The sequence below is a fragment of the Aquarana catesbeiana genome, linkage group LG07, assembly GCF_042186555.1.
Source record: "Aquarana catesbeiana isolate 2022-GZ linkage group LG07, ASM4218655v1, whole genome shotgun sequence".
Taxonomy (NCBI): Eukaryota; Metazoa; Chordata; class Amphibia; order Anura; family Ranidae; genus Aquarana; species Aquarana catesbeiana.
Window position 1 is genome coordinate 221,188,568 of NC_133330.1, and position 19,932 is coordinate 221,208,499.

Genomic DNA, 19,932 nt, shown 5'->3' on the forward strand with positions numbered 1-19,932 from the left:
TGGTTTGAACTATACCATTAAAAATCATATAACCTACTTTCCTTGTTGTTTTTGATACAAAAAAAAAATGCACTGGCCTTCATGTGGTGTGGACTGGCCCTAAGGCCTCATGCACACTCAAACTCCTATTATGCCGGGTAAAGGGGGCTCAGTGCTAGCTACCTTTAGTTTTTTTTTTTTATTTCAATGGCCAGAATAAATTATTATTCTGGCCAATGAAAAAAAAAATGGCAGAACGTGCTTAAAAATATGTGGCTTAGGTGCATTTTTGAAGCTGCTTTTCTCTTGCTAGGAGTATATATCATACAATAGGGAAGAGGGCTTGCCTATACAGGCTTACAATCTAGAGGGAGAAAATGGTCACATGACCTCTTTTGTCACTTACCTTCACAGCAGCATATCCGGCAGGCGAGGGAAAAACTCGCAGAGCCGGTTATTGACCCACATTTTTTTTTACACTATACCTTTATCTGCTTAGGAGATATGGTTCCCAGTGACTGATTGGTTGGTATAATACATACGTTTATATAATGAGCTCGAGCTCGCCTTGCAGATGCTCTGTAACTCGTTTTGTGGTGACAGGAGTGGCAGGCACCGTGACAGTGCAGTGACATTTGAGCTGACTGCTGACTAACTAGATAACTTAGCAGTGTGCCTGATAAAAGTCATTGCAGCTAAGCTCATGAATGTAACAAACTACATGGTCCAAGTCACAGGAGCGTCCCCACAGACTGACGCAAGAAAAAGCAGGTAAATATCTCCGATTTATCAGGAGGCATTGGAATAAAACCTTGATTGTACAAATAATATCTCTAGAAGATTGTCCACAATTAACATTGAAGCTAAATTCATTAGCACGGTAAGGATTAAATTCCTAATTATTTGTTAGAAGAAGGCGTTTGAAACATTTTATATACAGTGCGGACGGGTCTTCCCAGCTCCCTTTTTATAATTCTCTTACCTTTCATTCCATATCTTGCACTGATGATTTCCAAAAAGTGTGAAACATGTATGCTAGCTAGATATAGTGTTCTTTGTATTCGGACACATCTGGACCGCATGGCGTTATTTTTGTGTAGTCTTGTTGTTCTGTACGCTTGTAAAGCCTGTCTGCTCCCGCATGATGCAATATTTGTAAAATTCTGATTACTTCCCAAGATGTAGGCCCCATGCACACAGGACGTTTAAAAAAAAAAACTCTTCCTGGACATCTGATTGCTGCCAGTAAAACGTGTCTTTAAAATCACGTTTTACAGCTTTAAAAACAGCGGTTTTTAAACCAGTTAAGGCATGTTTTACAGTGTTTTTTGTGATCATAAGAACTGCATCTGAATGTGATTTTAGGGCGTTTACAAAATAGCTGATAAACTGCCAAAAAACGTCCATGTGTGTATGGACACATAGGATAACATAGAGGAGAGTTTCAAGTATAACTAAAGGCAAAACTTTTTTTTTTTATATATTTGGATAGAGTGGAGATGGATTAGAACACATGTCACTTTTTATTGCTGTTAAGGAGATTCACCCTCCGTATTTGTCATGTTTACCATTATCGTTGAAAGTGAAAATAAAGGAAAATCCCACATTTTGGGTTGTCCCCAGAAAAGTAAAAGAGTGAAAATGTGACACTAGTTCTGGTGACCTGGGGGTTCCCAAGGAATTCCCCTAATTTGCAGGAATTTTCTCTCACTTCCTGTTTTGGCTATGGGACAGGAAGTGAAGGAAAGTCTCCAAAGAGGCTAAAATAAAGTTATAACTCTCCCTTACTCTATTCAAAATCAGAAAAAAAAAGTTTGACCTATAGTTCTACTTTAAGGGCAGTTAAAAAAAAGCCTAAACTCACAAAAATGTGAGTTTACCAGCAGCAGTGTGCATGAGGCCTTATGGTAAGCCACAGGGTTATTCGACTTACCAGACTCCTCCTATAACTGAGACGTCACCTTTGTGTGGACTGGTTCTTTAATGGATACTTAAACCCAGTGACTTACATTGCATAAAAGCTTTGCCATGGGCACCTGGGGCTGTATGATATAAAATGTGGGCATTTTTCTTTACTCAGGAGCCAGGAATTGTGTACAACTGCCAACAAAAATTACTGACTTTACCCAGGTACAGTATACAGGCACATGGGTATAGATGTACGCTCCTGAATGCAAACTGTCCAGGGGAAGTATCTGTATGCATGCGCATGCTTACGTAAATATGCCGTATACCTGCGTACAGTCACGCACAGCCATTGATTTCTGTGGACGGTGGTATGAGGCACCTGTGACTCCCAGACCGGGAAATAAACACACATTTTACCTTAAAGTCATTTCAAAAGTTATTTTCATTATTTTTTTTTTGGCTGCTTTTATTAAAATAATACAGAACGATCCTGCCTTAAAAGTCTTTGTTCAGACACTTCTTTGTATAGGGTGACAACGCTCTGTCCGTAACTTTCAGATGACCTACGTTGTCACCCTGTCACACGAGACTACAAGCACCTCATGCTGAATCACATTACACAGCCATGTTCTAATGTTGTCACCATCAGAAACTGCCCCCTGAGGAATGATGTGCAGCAGCTGCTGTAGCAATTGTAGACAGGAAGTGATTTTAGGATCTCGGCAGCCTTGAGAGGCCGCAAAGAATAAAAAAGGTGAAAACGATATTTGATCAGAAAGTGTTGACTGTTTTTGATAGCATATTAAACATCATTTATTTAGGATGTACATGTTATTAGTAGGTCTCTTAAGTCTAGTACACACGGGCTGAATGTCGGGTGACATCGGCCAGTTTTTATTGAGCCAGCTGTTGTCGCCCGACATTTGACCCATGTGTATGGCAGCTGGGCCAACGGAATCCGGCCAAGCATGCAGGGAAAGCAGCAGCTGACTGGCTTCCGATCAGCGCTGTTAACTGATGGCTGAAAGCGCTGACTGGAGAGTTCTGGTGGGGGCCGTCCCCCTGTCAGAACACAATAGAACAGCAGGGGAGATCACTGTACTAACATGGTACTTTTAGTACAGCGGCTACGTCCGGAGCTGTCACTTTTTTTTCCGGGTTGAACGAAAAAAAATACTAGCAGTGTGTACTAGGCTTCAGGGGTCATTCACAGGGGTGCAGAGGGTCATACAACGTAGGAGTCCTTGTTCACAGTACTGATGTATGAACACCAAACCCTCCTGGCAGAAGGTTCCTAAACAAAAAACAAGATTTTATTCCATATAATGCATCTGTTTATACACATTATAGCAATAACATAATCTACTATTCAAGAAGGAGGTTGACTTGTGAGTGTAAATACTAACTAGCAAAGCATATTTGTGTATTTTTTTTTCTCACTGATCTAAAAGCAGTAGGCACCATTCAGATCATTTAAAAAAAAAATGCCTGAATGCCAAAAATTGGGCATTTTTGGAACTCTTGTGCAGACATAATCCCGTTTTTCTGCGCTTGGGAGTCACATTTCTTTGCATACATCTATGGGCAGCAGACTGTACAGATCAATAACAGGTTGCCTTTGTTCGCTGCTAACCACACATTTACATGCGCACAACGATGGATGTGTGCGCCTGGATGCAGACCGTTTGCATTTAGGACCATTCATCCCTGTATTAATATTATTATTATACGAGATTTATATAGCGCTAACAGTTTGTACAGTGCTTTACATAATGAGGGAAGACAGTACAGTTTCAATACAGGAGGAATCAGAGGGCCCTGCTCAATAGAGCTTACAATCTAAAAGGGAGGGTCAAGTGATACAAAAGGTAATTACTGTGGGGGATGAGTTGATGGAGAAAACAAATGTAATGTTGTTAGGTGGAGACAGGATAGACTTTTTTTTTAAACAGAAGGGGTTTCAGAGATCGCCTAAAAGTGGACAGAGTAGAAGATAGTCTGACAGATTGGGGTAGGGAGTTCCAGAGGATGGGAGAGGCTCAGGAGAAGTCTTGGAGGCGAGAATGGGAGGAGGCAACAAGGGAGCTAGAGAGCAGGAGGTCTTGGGATGAATGAATAGAACGATTTGGTTGGTATTTTGAAACATTAGTGGGCAGAGGGGCAGAGTTGTGGATGGCTTTGTAAGCTGTTAGTATTTTGAATTTTATTCATTGGGTGAGTGAAAGCCAGTGGAGGGATTGGCAGAGAGGGGCAGGAGACACTGATTAGTTGGTAAGGTGGATGAGTTTGGCAGCAGCATTCATGATGGACTGAAGGGGGGGGAATAAGAGCACATACATTGTAAGAGCACATACATTGTAAGAGCACATACATTGTAAGAGCACATACATTGTAAGAGTACATACATTGTAAGAGCACATACATTGTAAGAGCACATACAAAGATGGATTTCTATGTGCCTCATTCAAACCACAAGGCTGTGTAAATGTGTGTTTCAGTTGTCTGCAGCATGTCTGTAGTTTATTGTAACACACATGAATGCATGTAAATGTAGTTCAATGGAAAGTAATAAAATAAAAGATGAATTGCTGTTAATGTTTTGTTGCTTCCAGGGACCTGTCGCTTCACAATGGATGACCTCAAAACATATGCCAGTGCTCATAAAAAGGCAACTTACTGCAACACACATGAAAACACACGTTAAATGTACATCATTGTGCATACATTTTTGATGCGTTGTGACAAGTTTTTTATGTGGAGTTTGGCGTGAAAGAGCCTCCAAATGAGGTAGATATTCTTCATATCCCTCTTCAGGAATTTGTGATTGTGGGGTGTGTTTTTGTATTGTTTTTTTGACAGATACATAATCTAGTAGAATAAATTGTGTGACATGTCCATCCTTCACTGTGACAGTGATGGACAGGGATACATGTTGTAGATAAAAGTTCTCTGAATTGATGGATTGTATTTTCATATGATGATGCATTCGTTGGGTTCTTCAACCAGCAGGTATGAATAATCATGTACTGCTTTCTTATAACATATTGGGGAGATCAGAAATATCTGGACTTAGGTCTCTAGTTGCCCATGGCAGACATTTTGATGGACCATTTATGGTGGATTTGGGAATAGGTGGATTTAGGAATAGCTCAACTACTACGGGGTCACATAGGGTGAGGATGTGTTAAAGGCTGTGCAAATACCAGCTTTGAGAAGGATGGATATTATGTAAGAACTTTAGAGAGCTCCAGCAGCGATCTGACTAATTGGGTCACATCCACAAGTTTCCCAATAACCTAGATAGTATGTAGCTTTAATCCAGTTTAGGGAAAGCCACATTGTCCCAGGACAGTAGCTGAATACCTTCAACCCCACAGCCCTGAAACCCCACAACGTCTAGGAGCATGGAAAGGGTAAGCATGATCCTTCTCAATCCCACAACACAATTCTCAGTGATATAAAATGATCTAATTCTTGTATAAAAACAGATAAACAGAAACCTGCCAAAAACCTGGCAATTCAACATAAAAATATTTATAAAATGCATAGCCTTGTCAAAAAAGTCAGTAAATCCAGATAGGGTTATCATTTTATAAGTTGTGTCCGTGATGGGCCCCAGCACACAGTTGGAGATGTCTCTAAGACCCTGTGGGGTATATCCATATGTTCTGGGAATGTCTGGCTACACAGCTATTCTGGCCTAATGTAGCAGAATTTATTATGAATCTGACCATCATCCAAGTCCCTTTAAATATATACATTCTGTTGGACCTGGTTGAAGCACTCATGCAGCCAGGCCTCCATTTGTTCTACACTAGGAAGGCTATTGTACTAAAATGAAAGTCAGCCGCAGCTCTTACACTGGATTTTTTGAAATTGCTAGTTAATACAGCACTTCCACTCTATAAGGCTTTGAGGCAACTGTCATCTCTGTCCTGCAGTGGCTCCTCCTCAGACCCGCTGTTAACTTACCGACAGTCCCATTCACTTTAATGGGATGGCTGGTGATGTGGTAGTGACACAACAAGGTGAGGGACGTGGCGGCAGCAGGTGAGTGGATGCCCGCTAACAGGCGCTGCTATGATGGATCTGAAATGACAGGTGCTCTTAAAATGTAAGGACTTATTAGTGCTGGTAGTTAGAATCTTTAATATTTGCAAACAAAATAAAGGTTTCCTATTTAGAATAATAATCTGTCAAGTTAGTAAAACAGCGATATCAGAACCGATTTAATCATACAGTTTGTAGTGTGCATAGATTTGCAAAACAATGGGATAAAGGAATACTCCTGAATTTTGGCTTATCTCATAGTTACTGTGACATTGTGGGAATGCATCAAAGCAGTGCATGTTATCTAAGCTTGCAGAGCTTGGATTCATTGAATGAGTTTTCCAAAAATGTAAATATTGGAGAATATACAGCCGCATGCTACATAACTAAAGCTCCATTCCATGCTGAATAAACTAAATTATTCATGTATCTTAAATAGAAAACTATCTTTAGATTGATTTTTACTCCAAAAGCATTTTATTAAAATAAATTTGATTAAAAAAAAAAATGATTTAAATTAAAAAAAATCAGATTTGAATTAAAAAAAAAAAATGTTTTTTTTTTTTTTTTTGTTTAAATCAATGATTTATAGCCACCCTACTTTGAGGTTGCCCCACAAAATTAGGTATGGCTTTTTCTTTGAGATATAAAAATAGTACTAGATGAAGTCATCCTAACTCCTTAACAAGTTCACAAGGTGGGATCATCCTTTTAATGGGAGCAGGGGAGGGACATGGAGCGACATTTTATCACCTTCTCTACAAGCTACTGGTCTTTATAAGGATTTTATGTGTCCAACAGATTATTGTGGAGTGTGGCCAATTTTGTTGTTTTTCTTTACTGGTTTTTTATACTGCTAGTGATGTTTCTCACTTTTGTGTGCATTGACTATTTTGTACTTCTAAGCCACAGGTTTGCCCAAATGGTTTTATATCTTATTTGAAAGCACAACAAAGAATTAGCAAAAAAAGTCTAGAATGGTCAACCTCCTTGACCAATAGTGAGGCTTATTTGTGTCCATCCTCAGGTAATATTACTGGTTGACTGTACCTGTCCCACTATTCAAAGCCATGAAGTGTTGGGAAAGAGTGGTCAGCAGAAGTCTGGACGTTGTTGTGTGTGGAGTTTCCCATGTTCATTCACTTGCTACAGCCATCAGAAGGTGGCTCATCCAATGGGGCTGATTTACTAAGGGGTATTGTAGTTGTAGTAGTTGTTCACTTTGCAAAATGAATGATTACATATGGTAGCTTAGTAAATTAGTGAAGCTGTGTAACCTTGTTTCCTAGTGTGTCACTGACCTGAAAAAGCATGCAGTACAGGAGTTTAGACTTATTAGACATCACTTGTTGTATACTTGTTCCAGATCAGGGCCTCCCTATATATTGTAGTTAATCTAAGATAAGGATGACAACCCTGGAGCTGGCACTATAGAAAACAAAGTTTAGCAATGGAAGCTCCATATTTTTTTCAACACAGTTTCACTTTAAAAGCTACACCCATAAAAAATGCACACCTAAATTAAGTGTGAAAAATAAAACGTGATACAGGGACATCCGGGACCACCCCACCTCTGTATGGACCTGAGTTGAAGGAATAGTCTGCAGGAGATGATACACTGATCGTGTCTGCATTGCTTTCCATTATCAAATTTAAAAAAAAAATTACACATTTTTGCTTTTTTGAAGTATGGGTGCATTTATTATTTTTTTTGCAAAATGCAGATTACTCCTTTAAATTAACATGTAGCATGGCTATATGCAATAAAACGGACACCGCGAAATGCCCAATGATGCCTGTGCTACAATATTCCAGCTCCCTAAATCTTCATTGAAGCTGTATGAAGTGCTGAACATGTGCACAGGTAGAACTGACACATCCCAACTGTTCTCTCTACCTAGGTCACCTATTGCATGGTCTGAGCTATGTCACTTAGGACAAGGACATGTTTAAGAAAGACAGATACTGCATAATAAGGAAGCCCCAGCAGCTATCTAAGCCAGTGTTTCTCAATCTTTTTTCAGTCAAGGCACCGTTTAAAAATAAAGGACAGTCTCGAGATACCCCATTCTAAAATGTAAAAACGATTCTAATCGTTTTACATAATGCAGCAACATCCACAAGTCCAAGTAGGACACCCAGCGTTAGAGGTGATTTATTCTTCCAAAGCAAATACACTTTTGCAAACTGGTACTGACTAGTATTCCAATGTTTCTCTTCTTCCTCGGTTTTTCTCCATCACTTAGCTAATGTGACCCCAATGCTGATGGAGAGGGGCAGGGGAGGGTCAAACAAGGATGCTATGCATGCAACTGACATCCTCCTTATCAACTAATGAAGCCATTGGTCATTAGGCTTGCGGCAGCTAGAAGGTTGTAATGGTGCACAATGAAAATCTGTGACTTAGCCTGCATCCTAGCAACCAAGTACACTGGGTGGCTGGGGCTGCCTGCATCATAGCACTGAAGGACGCAATTTGTCAGGAGCCGCCTGTATACTAGCAGCCAAGGACGCTAGGTGGCAAGAGATGTCTGCATCCTAGCAGCCAAGGATGCTAGGTGGCAGGGACCGACTGCATCCTAACAACCAAGGATGGTAAGTGGCATGGACTGCCTGCAAAATAGCAACTAGGGATGCTAAGCTGCAGGTGTCAACTGCGTCCTGTCAGCCAATAGGGTACATTTGTGCTGAAGGCAAGGACACAGTAGCATTAATGTTGCATGTGTACAGTGTACAGACAAGATTTTACATAGTATCTTATTGCACACAAGATTCTAAGTAAAATCATTCAGCAGTGTGCGTGATCCATAACTGTACCTCGATTCTGGTTTTTATTGCAAAATACAGCAAATATCTCATTAGTTGTAGTTAGCTTGTATATTTGTGATTTGTTGTGTTTATATAAAAAAACAATAGATAAAATCATTATGATTTTCCTTCAGCTGAGCAGAACCCTCTGATTGGTTCAGTATTGAATTGTATTGTAACTGTACTGTCTGTTCTAAAGCGCTGCACAAACTGTTAGCACTATATAAATCTATTCTAATAATAGGTAAAGTACAGTAAAACCTTGGTTTGAGAGTAACTTGGTATGAGAGCGTTTTGCAAGACAAGCAACATTTTTAAATACATTCTGACTTGATATACAAGTGATGTCTTGATATACAAGTAGCATCATGTCACAACTGAGTATAAAAGAGAAGAAAGGCGCCTCTAAGTGTAGCAATATGGTTACATTTAATGAAGGTACAACATTAAGAAACTCACATGGTTGATGATTAAAACAGGCACATCTAAGTATCTGGGGTAAAGCTGTCCTCATAGACCATCCTCCACACCACCATTGATGTCGTCCCTTCCAGGCTGCGCTCCACGAGCGCCTCAAGCCTCGCTTTCAGATCGCTCTACTGCAGGGTAGTCTTCCCGGTCACGATTGCAGACTGACAGCGGTGAGAGCCGGCGGTGAGGAGGATGGTCTATGTGGATAGCTTTACCCCGGATGCCTGCATACTTAGATGTGCCTGTTTTAATCATCAACCATGTGAGTTGCTAAATGTTGTACCTTCATTTAATGTAACCATATTGCTACACTTAGAGGCGCCTCTCTTCTCTTTTTTCTCTCTAGCTCCTGCTGGATTTTGCTTCTAATCCCTTTGTGGAGGCTTCCATTTGTGTATGGACATTTTATGGTTCCACAAGCTATCACATTGTTATAATCTTTTTATATGGACTATAAACTAAAGAACTTATAAATAAATGGTTGCGGAACGAATCATCTAAATTTCCATCATTTCTTATGGGGAAATTCGCTTTGATATACAAGTGTTTTGGATTACAAGCATGCTTCCGGAATGAATTATGCTCACAATCCAAGGTTTTACTGTAAAACCAAGCTATTTGAGATGTTTTGAAGTCACACTATACCTAATAGGACTGGTGATGATGATATTTCGACTTTGTCTGCTGACGGAGGTAGGATGACATACTGGGCAGTCCATTGGGGTCCTTTATTTGTAAAAACATTAGGAAGTACCCGATTGGTTCTCTTAAATTCACTCGGCCAGTATTTAGAAAATCCCCATCTCTACTTCTGTAATGTCATAGCAACATGACCCAGTATGTTGGGATCCCTTGAAGCAGTTTAAAAGAACCATCCATACGAGTTGGTGTGTCTGCTTATATATAGTCTGATTTATGGTTGGAAGAAACTCCCATTGCATACAGTGTGGCTTCTACATTCCATTTAGCACATACAGAACAGTAAACATATGGCTCTTTAACTGTTTGCCAGCCAAATATTTCCAAAGGCCTGCAACCCTTGTGTCCTGCAAAGTATCTTACAAATATCTATTGTAACTGCAGGATATACAACTCACCAGCCAGGATCAGAAGAATTGTACTATATAAATGAGACCTAAGCAACTTTCTGTGAAAAAAATAGAACAGTTCAATCCGTACATTTCAAAAGTTCAGGATCAATATTATTCAGCCTAAATTATATATTAGTGCAGTATATGTTTCTTAATATAAAATATTCATGCAAGTGTTTAAGGCTACAACACTTGTAATATAAAGCAACCCTTTTCTTTGGTAAAATGATGGAAAACAGCAGATGAAATGTTTTTAAGACACACTTATGCTGGCCATACACTATACAAAAAATCGGCCGAACACATTTTCGAAAAACGATCGTTCGACCTTGACCGCAAACGATCGTGCCATCATGTAATGACCGATAAATTGTTCAGTGCACATGAATAAATTATTTTTTGTTAGTTTTTTTACATATACCTAGTGCAGACAGTTCGGACGGGAAACACATTAACCTTGCAATTTATCGTACGTTCGGCAGAAATTTTCCAAACTTCCCGTTCGTTTTTTTTCCACAAAAACGTCACAAACGATTATCGATTTGTGCCCATTAACTTGCCGAAAAACGAACGAAGTGTCTATACGAACGTTTTTTCGGCCGATTTTTCGTATAGTGTATGGCCAGCATAAGCCTGTATGTCTGTCCTGACTCCTCAATGCCTACATATAGAGCACTTCAATATACTAATCTTGACTTCTGCAAAGTCAATGGCAGGCCCAACCCCCCTCACTGCTCCCTATTGGGCTTGAAAATGTATCTCTTCCCCATTGGAAGATTTCCTTTTTTATTCTTGTTCCAATGCTGGGCATAACATTTTGGATTTCTCGTCACTTTTGGTCTCAGTGACAATGGCCGCCAGAACAAATAAAGAATTGCGGAAACACAGAAAGTAATAAAAACCTGAAAGAGGTCTATGCTGTATCCAAAGCTGAAAAAAAAAAATGTGGCAACCCATAACAGAAGGGACTAATAGGGGTCTGCAGGGTGGATTTGATTTAAATCAAGTTGATTTAAATCACTAGTAAAAAGGCTTGATTTATATCAACTCGATTTAAATCATAATTTTTAAAGAGCAACTGTCATCTCTGTCTTGCAGCGGCTCTTCCTCTGACCCGCTGTTGACTCACTGACAGTCTCATTCACTTTAATGGGACGGCTGGTGATGCAGCAGTGATGTAACAAGGTGAGGGACGCGGCAGCAGCAGGCGAGTGGATGCCTGCTAACAGGCGCTGCAATAATCGATCTGAAATGACAGGTGCTCTTTAAATGCTCCTGGCTCCTCCCCCTTGATCAGTGCCCCCAATAGCAAGCTACTTGCTATGGGAGAACTGGTGCATGCTTGCTCCCGAGCCCCGCTCTATGCGTCCATAAGATACATAGAGGCGGAGCTCCGCCACGCCCCCTGCATTTCTCCTTATTGGCTTACTGACTGTGATTGACAGAAGAGGGCACCAGTGGCTCCCGCTGCTATCTCAGCCAATAAAGAGAACGAAACCCGGGACAGCAGAGGCTCCCGTGCACATCACTGGATACAGAGGGGGCTCAGGTGAGTATTAGGGGGAGCAGCACACAGAAGATTTTTTTACCTTCAGCCTTTACAACCACTTTAAGACATAGGACTGAAGTATATGCAGGCCCAGTTTTGTTTTTGTCTGAAGTGCTCTGGTTCTCAAAGTGCAGCCCAGAGGTGCATGCATCCCTTTTGCATGCATTGTGCAGTCCTTGGGGCCCTGCAGACAGAAGTCTGTTTTTCTTTTACCTAGGTGCTAAGCAATAGTAAACTCATGAAAAAAAAATAAAAGGTCCCCCCTGCAGTTCATAATGTACTAGTATGCACCACATAATAGCACTTTTTATGTATTTTTTTTTACTTTTTCCTCTGATCTTCTATAATCTTGGGGAGAGAAATATTAAATTAAGTCATTTAGAAAGACCATAGGGAGCCCAAATTAGGAAGCACTGATTTGTAAAAGGGCTGTAATAGAAATCTTACATCTTCTATGATCGTCTCCTGAAGCATGTCTCAGGTCTCCCAAAACTCCTATAGTATGTTTGCAAACTCCAACAACTCTTGTTGCAATCTCTGATAGATTTCTGTAGCATTAAATTCACTGTATATTATGTGTGACCCTTTTACATCAGGGGCCACACTTTGTGCCCCCTATATTACGTATATTGACTGCCACTTGTCTATATATTTTCTAATGGCGGAACAGTGTAAATTTTGACATAATACGTAAAGTGTAACTATGGCCTTCCATAAAAAATATGTGCCGCAGGACTTCATTCTAAAGCCGCGTACACACGACCGGACTGGTCTGATGGAACGAATCCGTCGGACAATCCGACCGTGTGTGGGCTTCATCGGACCTTCAGCGGACTTTTTCTGTCGAAAATCAGAAGGACTTTAGATTTGGAACATGTTTCAAATCTTTCCGACGGACTCGAGTCCGGTTGAAAAATCTGTTCGTCTGTATGCGACGAACAAAAAAGGACACTAGGGCAGCTATTGGCTACTGGCTATGAACTTCCTTATTCTAGTCCCTTCGTACGTCATCACGTTCAAACCAACGGACTTTCCAACTGACTTTAGTCCATTCGTTTGTGGCCAAGTCTGGTCGCTCGAAAGTTCGTTGTAACTCCATCGAAAGTCCGTCGGAAAGACCGTCAAACCTTTGATGTTGAAAAGTCCGCTCGTGTGTACGCAACATAAGTGCATCTGCACTTATAGTACATACTGTAGACTGTACCAATGGCCCGTACATACGATAAAAAAATCGGACAAAAAATACCGCTTTCGAATTGATTGTACTGAGCTTTCGAGAGCCGATCATGACAGTTCATCCGATATTATCCGATCGGACAAACACGAAAATCTTTCTCATATGATACCAGATTCTACGATTTTTGTTTAATCAGTACAGTTGTCCTCTGAAAATACAATAGAAATACACTACAACACATGACATCACTTCCCATTTTTTTATTCTGTCGTACGAGAATTTTCATAACTTTAGTAACCTCTCCATTTTCGATATGCGACTAGCATGCAAAACAAAATGGACGATCTGTTGTCCGATTTTCGGATGGTGTGTACGGGCCATTACTTAGTGTTGCATAGTTGCTGATGTGTGCTGAGAAGAAAGTAGTGACGATGCATTGTAATGTTGCATTGTGCTGTCTACTTTTTCTTTTCAACTTTATTGAAATATTACAAAATGACACGGTTTTTGCACCTTAGCTTGTTGCAATGCTGTGTAAGGCGTTGCAACCTACTGCAGTGAATAAAGTAGAGTGTGGCCTAGTGCAGTGCAGTAGGGTGAACTGAATTTGTAGCACTTAAATCGGAACTAAACCCTCCAATCCTTTTCAGCCAAAGTACATGTGACAGTTAGCATTCCCGGCATGCTGGGAATTTAACTGTTTTTGAAACCCTTAAATCTATGGGTTTAGTTCCCGCTTTAAAGTGGTTGTAAACCCTTACCTACAGTATACCCAGTAAAGTCACTAGCTTCAGGGGATACACAGGGATGAAACAAATCCTCCTACATAAGTTGTACCCATTTATTCTGTACATCTTGTAAAACACAGAGATAAATAGATTTTTTTACAGACTCACAAAGCAGGGGCTGGGGAGCTACAGTTACACACTGTACAAGAGCTCTGAGAGCTGATTGGAGGGAAGGGACCCCCCCTTCACACACCACCCAGGAAACAGAGCTGAGGCTGTCAATCACAGGCTATATGCTGGAGCCACCTCCCGGTCACTAGGGTTGGCACCTGTCCAGGTTTCACCCGGACAGTTCGGGTTTTGAATCATGTGTCGGGGTTTCAGTCCACCTGAAACATTATTCAGACCAGGCTGTGGCTCCCCAAGTAACCGGGCAGCTGTTTGGGGGCAGGTTTGACTGAAGGGTGGGGTGATAATGTCAGCTAGAGCAGTTTGGCCACACCCACTGTTTGCCAAGGCGCACTCTGTGCGTTAGATTACTACTCTCCTTGGGGCACCCAAATGTATCCCAGGTCTTTTATAATCCTATAGTGTTTACAGCAAAAAAAAAACATTTAAAATTGCCCTGTGCTGCAAAAGTGTTCGGGTTTGGCTTGAAAAAAAGGTGGCAACCCTACCTGTCACCTTTTTCGAAATTGGTGTCAGGAAACCTTGTCAGAAGTGACTCATGCTGATAACAGAGGATCTAGACCGAAATGAGAGAGAAATTACACTTTGGAGAGAGGCAAGTAAACACTATAGAAATATGTGCTTTGTTCAGATTTCATGTCTGAGATTTACAACCACTTTAATGCAGAGTGCCTTATATATGCAATTTGTTGCCCAGCATAGCCCGACACATATGCTGTGAATGAGCCACTTTTTCCCCTGCAAACTCCCACAAATACCTGTTGAACCTGCCAGTTAAGTCCACGCTTCCTGTGATGGGGTGGCAATGAGGCTGCACTGCTCCTGAATTCACAGTTCTCAATCTGCCGCCTTGCACTACAGTGGGATGAGAATATGGGGTTGATTTACTAAAGGCAAATAGATTGTGCACTTTCCAAAGTGAAGTTGCTCCAGAGCTTAGTAAATGAGGTAAAGTTTCACTTTACAAAAAATACCCAATCACATGCAAGGAAAATAAAAAAACAACATTTTTACTTGCACGTGATTGGATGATGGAAGTCAGCAGAGCTTCTGCTCATTTACTAAGCTCAGGAGCAACTGGTCTTGCAGAGTGCAATTGCACATTGCAAAGTGCACAGTCTATTTGCCATTAATAAAAATCAACCACTATGTGTGTGGGGGGCCAAGACCACCAGCATTGTCACTGCTGTCAGCAACTGGTCACACCTAGTCTTGGTTCTGCTTTCTGGATTGACAGCTCTGTCTTTTTTACTGAAACCTCTGACTGTGAGCAGCAGTGTCTTGTAGGGAAGGTGTGTAAAGCACAAATAAAGGAGAATTTTGCTCTGTCAGGAAGGGTAAGGCCTCATGCACACGAGACGCCAGTGCAAACTCTGCTGAACACGTTTTTAAAAGCTGAAACCGGCGTTTAGAAACGCCCGTTTTGCCGTGTTTGCATGCCGCGTTTTAGCCGCGTTTGCGTCTAGAAGCGTCTGCAAAGCAGAAAATGACATTTTACGACCCAACTTTGGGGCCCCAAATCTCGGGACCACTTGGTGCTAGAAACCCCAAATTTGGTGTGCTAACACAGTGGAACTAGTACTACAACATATCCAAATTTGGGGTACCGGCGTTTAGCCGCGTTTGGCGTCTGAAATGTGTAAATCTTTTGCGTCTGAATCCATTTTTTTGCTTCTGGAAAAACGAGGTTAAACGCAACTGCCTAAAAACTCCAAAAAACAAGACTGTGTACATGGACACATAGGATAACATTGAATGGGTTCAGGGGCAGTCGAAAAAAGTGTCCAACTGCCTCTGAACGTGAGTTTAACAGCGTCTCGTGTGCATGAGGCCTAAAGGAAGCTTTTGTTTATTTTATGAGGCTTTTGCATTACATAGTAAACTGGGTTTGGCTTGTTTAGAGAAGCCTTCAGTTGGATATCCTGAAGCTGAAAGATTGATCTGCCACCTTTATTAATGCCAAAGCCAGATAGTGGCCAAAGGCGTGGGTTCCTCCTGAGACATGGGGCTCTTTTAGGGAATGTGAATCATTACTGCAAAAATAACCAATCAAATGTAATCAAAGTGCGTCACTTTTTTCCCAGAGAATGGTTACATGTTCCAGATAGATTGTCAAGTTATTAGGGAGAGGAACATTTTTTGGGAAACTTGCTACCTTGTTATAAGTATAGAAATAAAAATGATATATCTGCGCAAAGTGATAGAGGAATTAAACGATGTGAAAAATGTATCAATTAATGACCTGCAGCTAAACACTATAACCCAGATACAAGGCACAAAATAAAAATGCAAAAAATAAAGTGCAGAGCTAGGTATAAACACAAGATGATCCTGTGCAAAAAAGCATATATAAAAGTAAATATAACACTGTATTAGTAAAGTGCAGTATGACCATAAACATTAAATAGCATAAATTCAAACAAACTGCAACTATACAGTGCACATATAATGAATTGTATTATACGCAACCAAAATATTTCGTTTTAGTGCGATCCCATGCGACAAAAGCAAGATGAAAACAAAGTCACATAAAAAACGCACAAAAGTGCAAACAGTATGCAAATTGTAAAGTGCAACACTAAGTTTGGGCACAAAAGGACTCTGTGCATGAAAACATTTGTGAAGAAAATATAACACAATAATAAATGTGTAATGTGACCATATTCTTAAGTAGCATAAATTCAAATAAAGTGCAACTATACAGTGCAAATGTGATGGATTGTGTTGTATACAACAAAAATATTTAATTTAGTGCAGTCCCATCTTTCATCTTGCATTTGTCGCATGGGATCGCACTAAAACAAAATATTTTCTTTACATATGTTCTGATGCATAGTCTTTTTGTGCCCAAACTTAGTGTTGCACTTTACAATTTGTATATCGCTTGCACTTTTGTGCGTTTTTTATGCCACTTTTTTACATCTTGCTTTTGTCGCATGGGATCGCACTAAAACTAAATATTTTGGTTGCGTATAATACAATTCATTATATGTGCACTATATAGTTGCACTTTATTTGAATTTATGCTATTTAACCACTTGACCACTGGGCACTTAAACCCCCTTCCTAACCAGACCAATTTTCAGCTTTTGGTGCTCTAACATTTTGAATGACAATTACTCAGTCATGCAACACTGTATCTATATGAAATGTGAATAAAAATAAATGATACACTATACACTCGCCCTCACCAATAGTGTAATCAAATAGCAGCGCTAAAAATTGCTAAAAGAACCTGAAAGAAAAGTTTACAGTGATTGCTCAATGTGATACCTATATAATAGCTATTTATTAACAGCACTAAATAAACCAAAAAGTGTATTCTAATAAACAAACACAGTGCGATCCATCTGTGTAATAATCTTAAATCAAAAATTCAACATATAAAGTCCAAAAATAAGTGAAGACGTAGTGAATAATGGTGATAATATCAACAATATGATCTTCAGTGATAATATCTTCCACCACACCGCTGTGACCGTGACTTCCACTCCCCTTCAGCGAGCAAACTCACCAGCTCTTTTTGCCTTACACTCTCGTGTTCGGCTCACAGGCTTTTCCCACACAGTAGGGGGCAAAGTGATAACCTCCAATCAATTTCCGTATAGTTATCCGCAGTATAAATGCAAATGCTCTCTCCACATGAAAGAAAGGAAAAGCGATCCAATAGTGCAATAACGTAACAAACTTTAATAAAAAATGACACTCTCCTTCACCATAGAACTCACATTTTACAACTTTCAATAACGCAGGTAAGCACAGCAATCATGGTCATCACCAACAACACTTCAAACGGTAACTTGGACGTATGGTAGTCACGGCGGACCCAGGTAAACTAGTGGATGGTGACACTCTCACCCGTTCCCTGGAGTCTCCCGTAGCCGCTTCCCCGCTCACTCGTATGGCTCTCCCTGTCACAGCGTCCTACGTTAAGCTTCCTCGATTGCCGTATAGCCACGCCCCGACATGTTTCGTCATGGAGGACTTATTCATGGGATCAAGTCCTCCGTGGACTTAGTGCTGTTAATAAACAGCTATTATATAGGTATCACATTGAGCAATCACTATAAACTTTTCTTTCAGGTTCTTTTAGCAATTTTTAGCGCTGCTATTTGATTACACTATTGGTGAGGACGAGTGTATAGTGTATCATTTATTTTTATTCACATGAGTTTGCAATTTTAAGTGGCTGCTTAGAGTTAGGAGCTAATCCCATGAGCGCAGTGTTTTGGCACATAGAAAGGGGCGGATCATCTGTGTACCATATCAGCAATATATCTATATGAAATGTTTGTCCTTTTTTTAGGAGCTTTCTTTTGGTAGTATTTAATCACCGCTGGGTTCTTTATTTTTTGCGCTATAAAAGAAAAAAGACCGATACCAATACATTTTTCTTTATTTCTGTTATAAAATTTTGCAAATTAGTAATTTTTCTTCATATATTTTGGCCAAAATTTATGCCGCTACATATCTTTGGTAAAAATAACCCAAATTGGTGGATATTATTTGGTCTTCGTGAAAGTTATAGAGTCCAAAAGCTATGGTGCGAATATCTGAAAATTGATCACACCTGAAGTACTGACAATTTCTTGAGACCCTAACATGCCAGAAAAGTACAAATACCCCCCAAATTACCCCTTTTTGGAAAGAAGACATTCCAAGGTATTTAGAAAGATGCATGGTGAGTTTTTTGAAGTTGTCATTTTTTCCCACAATTCTTTGCAAAATCAAGTTTTTTTTCTTACTTTTTTTTTTTTTCACAAAATTGTCATATTAGCAGGTTATTTCTCACACACCGCATATGCATACCACAAATTACACCCCAAAACACATTTTGCTATTACTCCCGAGTACGGCGATACCACATGTGTGAGACTTTTACACAGCGTGGCCACATACAGAGGCCCAACATGCAGGGGAGCACCTTCAGGCGTTCTGGAGTGCCCAGGCCAATTCTGACATTTCTCTCCTACATGTAAAAATCATCATTTATTAGCTAGAAAATTACATAGAACCCCAAAACATTATATATGTTTTTTTAGCAAAGACCCTAGAGAATACAATGGCAGTCGTTGCAACTTTTTATCTCGCACGGTATTTGCGCATCAATTTTTTTAACGCGTTTTTTTTGGAAAAAAAACAGTTTTGTGCTTTACAAAACCAAAACAGTAAAGTTAGCCCAATGTTTTTGCATAATGTGAAAGATAAAGTTACGCCAAGTAAATAGATACCCAACATGTCACCTTTCAAAACTGCACGCGCTTGTGGAATGGCGCCAAACTTTGCTACTCAAAAATCCCCATAGGCGACGCTTTAACATTTTTTACTGGTTACACGTTTTGAGTTACAGAGGAGGTCTAGGGCCAAAATTATTGCTCTACCGATCGCAGCGATACCTCACATGTGTGGTTTGAACACCGTTTTCATATGTGGGCGGGACTTACGTATGCGTTCGCTTCTGCATGCGAGCACACAGGGACAGGGGCGCTTTAAATTTTTTTTTTTTTTTTTTATTGTTCATTTTACTTTATTTATTTTAGTTTGATGCTTTTTTCCCCCAAAAAATTTTTTTGACCACTTTTATTCCTATTACAGGGAATGTAAACATCTCTTGTAATAGGAATATGGCATGACAGGTCCTCTTTACAGCGAGATATGGGGTCAATAAGACCCCACATCTCACCTCTAGGCTGGGAAGCCTGAAATAAAAAAAAAAAAAAAAAAAAAAAAAACGATCCTGGCTTCGATCGTAGCGGTGAGTCGGTAGAAGCACCGGAGGGCGGCGGGAGGGGGGGACATCCCCTCTCGCCTCCCGTAAGAACGATCAAGCAGTGGAACAGCCGCTATGATCATTCTTATGGTGTAGGGAATCGCTGGCTGAAAAAGCTGATATCTGAATGATGCCTGTAGCTGCAGGCATCATTCAGATATCACCGCACAAAGTCAAGGACGTTGTATGACGGCCGGTGGGCGGGAAGTGGT

At 40.3% G+C, this 19,932-nt stretch overlaps 1 protein-coding gene across 2 annotated transcripts in view; it reads left to right on the plus strand.

Annotated features, from left to right (window-relative positions):
- TLCD4 (TLC domain containing 4) overlaps window positions 1-19,932 on the plus strand; it is a 129,716-nt gene that overhangs the window by 15,819 nt on the left and 93,965 nt on the right. Inside the window, exon 1 of one of the 2 annotated variants that reach the window (XM_073593081.1) lies at window positions 504-750. The exons of the other annotated variant lie outside the window; for it this stretch is intronic. The gene's annotated coding sequence lies outside the window, so the exon portion shown is untranslated. Of the gene's footprint in view, window positions 1-503; window positions 751-19,932 lie in introns of those variants that run through there. 2 annotated transcript variants of the gene reach the window in all.